This window comes from Protobothrops mucrosquamatus, unplaced genomic scaffold (genome assembly GCF_001527695.2).
Source record: "Protobothrops mucrosquamatus isolate PMUCROS unplaced genomic scaffold, P.Mucros_1.0 scaffold2271, whole genome shotgun sequence".
In the NCBI taxonomy this organism is placed as follows: domain Eukaryota; kingdom Metazoa; phylum Chordata; class Lepidosauria; order Squamata; family Viperidae; genus Protobothrops; species Protobothrops mucrosquamatus.
The window spans coordinates 76,549-82,548 of NW_015388360.1; positions in this window are offsets into that span (position 1 = coordinate 76,549).

Genomic DNA, 6,000 nt, shown 5'->3' on the forward strand with positions numbered 1-6,000 from the left:
TAAAGTAGGGGACAGCAAAACTCCAAGAAAACTCATAGGCTAGCTCTCACATAAGTAACAGAATGCCTTACAAAATTTAAACAATCAGGACTTAATATGTTAAGGTCCTACAGAAAAAGAAAAGAATTCTGAATTAATCCATTGTAAGATGAAGGCCTCTAGAGTGAATATTATTGATCAATATCTACAGTGCTGATCCCCTCTAGTTGGTAGATAAATGTTTATCAACTTTTCCAGTCTAAGACCTAAACCTAGTCACCTAGGTTGTTTCTAATTTAGGTGGCCTAATTTATTGCAGATAAATAACTGGTAACTGGTAAAAAATATGGCAGTAAGAGAGGATGAATTGGGCAATTATGGCTTGGAAAGGGTTAGAAAGATCATTTAGGCCAGCCCTCTATATAATGCAGACATTGACCTCAACAGCATCTTTGATAGATAGCCAGGGACAGGCCACCACCCAAAGCAGTCTGTTAAAAAACTCATATTGTTAACTCTCCTTCCTTGTAATGTTAACCCACTTTTTTATCCAGTCTTTTGGAACTAAGCAGTGCCCCTGGTCTCTCCATGATAGACTTTCAAGGACTTGAAGAGAGCTACCCTGTTTTTCAAGGCAAAACATAACAAATGCATCCTACTATTTCTAATTTTTTTTCTTCCAGGTCCCTTAACATTTTGATAGATCTATTTTTGACCCCCTTCAGTTTACCAATGTTCTTCCTAAAATGCAATACTCAGAACTATATGTTCTATTCTAGGTGCAGTCTGACTAATGCAAAACAGAGGAACAAAGACATCTTTTCATATGGTTTCTTTAATTATAGTATATTGATGTAGGCTAAGATTAAATTTGGTGTTTGTTTTGCAGCTCTATTACACTACTGGTTCATATTCATCTTGTAATCCACCAAGATATCACAATCTTTTTGATGTACTGCTGCCTAATCTGCTTCCTTTATTCTATAATTGTGTCTTTGATTTTTCATCCCATAGGATTTTGCACGTGTCTCTTGAAATTTATGTGCCATACATTGTCTAGAGGTGACTTGCTATTTTCTATCCATTGTTTCAGTTTTCAAAAATTATTCTGAATTAGTTTTCTGAGCTATTTGCTATCTCAGTTATCTTTGTATCTTCTGTAAATTTGATAATTGTATTTTTTAATTCGCCGTGCAAATCATTTTAAGCATGTTGAATAGCTCAGGACCTAAAACAGAAGTTTCTCATTCAACACTTTGTTCCAGCTTGATGCCGAGCATCAACATGCTTTTGAGTTATGATTATTAAACCAACTATATATCCATCTAATGATAGCATAGTCCAACTCATATTTTGTCATATTTTCTATTAAAATATCATGGAATATCAAATGCTTTGCTAAATAGGAGGTATACTGTGTGTACTACATACTCTTAATTGGTTTCTGAATCTAAGAGAAATTTAGATTGGTTTGACATAATTTACTCTTGATAAACCCATGCTGCCAGGCAAGATGTTCTTTTCTAAAGGCTCACATACCAACTGCTTAATAATCTTACTAGTATAGCTTCCTGTAAAATATAAGACCCTATTTACTGAATAACCTCTGATGTGTGACGTCTGAGATAGTTTGGACAGAAAATGAATTTTCTAGAATTAGTATTTAGGCTTAAATATGAAATAGAAACTGCTTGGTAGCTCTTGATATTAATAGTGCCTGGCCCAACTACTGAAATGTTAAAAATGTTGAAATCTATAAAATCAATTTCTATTTGTGTCATTTATACATATGAATTGGCTCAATTTGTACATGTGACAATCTGAGATAAGAAAGGGTTTGAGGCAGTTTATCTATGGGTCTCATCTCATAGCTGTGGACAGTTTTTTTTTATAATTGCAAAAGTTTGTCTATATTTTTTGAGGTTCTAGTTGCTTGCAGTAAACTTTTCATTATGGATTTTGAATGTTTTAAAAAACAGTCATTGATAATTACTGACAGAGGAAACTGCTTTTCTTCCTATCTTTCCAAACTCTCACGGTAAAGTTTAAAGTCTGTTTTCTACCACCACCTAGTGGCTTTCTTGTGAATGCTAAGTTTTATTGTCGACTACAGTATTAGTAGTTGTTGTCTGCCAGCACACAAAACCAAAATGTGACACGTGGTGAACACACACCAGTGTTCCGGTCCACAAAAACAGAGAGCAAAAGAGAGTAAAACAGCCCAAAGCCCTTTCCAATGTTTACAAACAAAATGGATGAATTAATATAACATGATAGACAATAGACATTAAGAAAGCCAAATGAGCATTGCTTTTGCTGAGAAATTGTTGACGTTCCAAATCAATAAAACAAAATTTCAAAGTTATGGTTGTAATAGCATAAATATGGAAGCACTTGTAAATCTTGATAATGAAAGACTAATTTAAGGGATAATGTATTAATCAATGATTTTTTTTAAAAAAATAAAAAAATCGGATTTTTTAAATTTTAAATTGAATTTTTTAAAATTTAAATCGGACTTTTTTATTTTTATCAAATTTATTTTAATAAAATGTTTTTGGAGTAAAAATCTATAAATACAGTTTTCTATTTAAGATACATTACTAATTCAGTTTATTCAGCATGAAATGGTGAATAGTTATGTAGCATGAGGTTGTATATTCTGCAATATTTACATTTTTGGTAAACTCATTCAATGAATCCAAGCTCTGCAAGCTGAGATAACATGCACTGCATTGATGCATTCACACAATTTCACAGTAACCATGAGATAAATCATAAAGGTTCAGGAATATTCCTTTATCCCATTGTTTTGCAAATCTATGTACACTACAAACTGTATGATTTTTTGGAGAGAAATGCATCTGTACCAGACTCTAAGTGTTTTAATTAAATAAAAGAATTTGAGTAGTTCTCCAACTATGTGTGATTAACCTATTAACCTAAAATCAGTTCTGATATCACTGTTTTACTAACCTGACAGATTATTATTCTAAATAGGAAACCTTCATTTTGTTTGCAAATAATAATATTAAGGATTCTAACTACCAGCAAGAATGAGTCTTTACATTTAAAGAGCACCTGTCATTTCAGATCCATCATGGCAGCGCCTGTTAGCAGGCATCGACTCACTTGCTGCCCGCTATGTCCCTCACCTTGTTGTGTCACTGCAACATCACCAGCCATCTTATTAAAGTGAATGGGACTGTTGGTGAGTCAACAGCCGACCAGAGGAGCCACTGCGGGACAGAGATGATAGCTGCTCTTTAAAAATTATGATTTAAATCAAGTTGATTTAAATCAAATCCACCCTGATGCAAAATATAAATTATATTCAAATTAACATTTTCAGAGCCTGCTTCTTTCAATCTGCAGAAAATATTTTGACTTTCTGTTCTTATGCCACAAAAATTACTTTTTCTGTTGTTAGGCAAAAATCCAATCACTTCAGTTATTTGTGAATTGAATTTAGCAACACCCTTTCCATATAACATGGTAGAAACTTCACTTAACATGCCAACATTTTTACTACAATTCTCTCTTAATATTTAAAGATTACTATGGGTATCATCTTAACTTCTATTGAAGCATCAATAGAATACACCAGTATGTGATCAGCACATAATCACTTTCCCATGTTAGTTTTTAGATCTGTGGCAAACAATGGAAATGTTTTCATAAATGGAACTTTGGTCTTTGTATGACATTAGAATTCATTATACATTTTCTAAATAAAGAAGTGTAATCACTTGACCAAAATGGTAGTTGTGCATAACATCAGAACATGTGTCTTCAGGTGCAGCTCTTAATTTTTTTTACAGTTCTTCACTAAATGAATATTGCATTTAGGACGCATTTCTATTATAGCAATTAGCTATAATATAGCTATTAATATAGTCTATTAATTCATGTATAGAATCAGACTTTTTGTACAAAGAAAAACAAATTTAAAAAAGTTGTATCAATATACTGTTCAGATTATTTTTTAACTATATGTGCCAAAAGTTGTTTTCAGCTCCTAGCGACCATATATATTTTCTCTATAATGATCTATCCTGTTTTTTCAAATCTCTCACTGGTACACTCATTGCCACACTTGCTGCTGGTTGTCCTTTTTCCACCTTTCCCAGCACTAGAGTTTTTTTTGTAGAGAGCTGGATCTTTGCATAATGTGTCTGAAGTAAGATAAATTGAGACTGGTTATTTGTGTCATAAGAGAGAGCTCTGGGTTGATCTGGTTTGTCTTCTTGGCTGCCAATGGTATTCTTAGGAGTCTTCTCCAACACTGAAGTTCAAATGCATCAATACCTTTCTGATAAACCACCAAGTGGCCTCAAGAGCTCTCAGGGAGTGTGCTAACGACCATATGACTGCAAAAAAATATATGATCCTTCCCACCCTCTCACCCCCCCCCCGCATCTTCTCAGAACTAATATTTCCATCATCCCCACCATCCTGTCAGAATGGATGAAGCTTCTTGGATGAGAAGTGAAACATCTTCCTCAAGGAAAAAACAGTCCAATTGCCTTTTTAAAAAACCCCTGTGAGACTTTTCTGATTGTGTTGCTTTGTGTGTCATAGGGCAGGGCTTTTCAACCTTTTCACCCATTGTACCACTTTTAGGATATGGCAACATCCGAGGACCACCAGTCGCCTAGCAAGGTGTCAAAAACTTGATAAAGTACAGGTAGTCCTCGACTTACAACAGTTCACTTAGTGACTGTTCGAAGTTACAACGGCACTGAAAAAAGTGCCCCCCAAGCCACAGCCAAGCAAGACACCTGCCTACCCACCCGGCGGCGCTCTTCCTCCTGAGGTTTTCATTGTTGTGAGCATTTCTGTTGAGGATTGGCAGCGGGGGTGGGGTGGGGGGTGTTTGGTTTTTATCCCCCCCCCGTCTGCTGGGTGGTTGCAGCAGGTTTTGGTCACTTCACATGACCCTGGGACACTGTGACCTTCATAAATATGAATCAGTTGTCAAGCATCTGAATGTAAATCACAAGACCCTGGAAATGCTGCAACATTCCAGCTGATCTGCGCTTCTTCTGGACTCAGCAGAAGTGCCAGGATCAGTGCTGCTTTCCAGCTGATTGGTGCTTCTTCAGGGCTCAGCAGAAGCACCAGGATCAGTGCCGAGGTCCAGCTGGAGCCTGGCGCCGATCCTGGCACTTCCGCTGAGCCCTGACAGCCCTGCAGCTCCAGCCATCTCTCGCTCAGGCTTGTGCGGTGCTGCCACCGGTTCAGCTCATTCCCCTCCCCCACTACTTTTCTAGGATGGTCGCGTACCACCTGCCAGGTGCCAATATACCAAAGGTGGTACCCGTACCACTGGTTGAAAAGCCCTGTCATAGCGAATACTGTGGCTTGCATGATTCTTATCTTTGTAAAGACAGACACATCACAGCATTTTAAAGTCTTTTCCAGGGCCTTCGTGGTTGCTCTGCTGAATGCTAGACTGCAGCGTATTTCTTGACTGCTTGTTCCTTTACTGTTGACAGTTGATGCTAAAAGGCAGAAGCTAACCACCACTTGGATATCTTCTTTGTCAACTCTAATTTCAATTCTAATTTAATTCTAATAACCTTGACTACAGGATTTAAATTTAGAAAACGTTTTGCCCAGATGACTGTAACTCGCATTCATTCTGAATTATCTTATTTACAACGGCTTTTAATGGCAGATACCACATTCCAAAGAAGCTGCTTTACACAAGGCTGTGAGCATAAATGGAGTCATCTAAATCTTTTCTTCTAACCGTACCTTTCATTCAATCAGGAGGTCCGCCCCACACCCCGCGCCATAAATGACAGAAAACCCAGGCACTATTGTGGGAAGTTAACCCAGAGAAGGAAATATTAAAAAGGCAGAAAGAAAGATATTGTTCACCAAAAGGATTTTTAAAAGCATTTTCTGAAAAGCAGAAACCAAACCTGGCCTCATCTCTTTGCCCAGGGCAGTAGTTAGTCTTATACATATGCAGATGTGGAACCATCAGAAAGTTTGGAGCCAGGGATCTCAAGA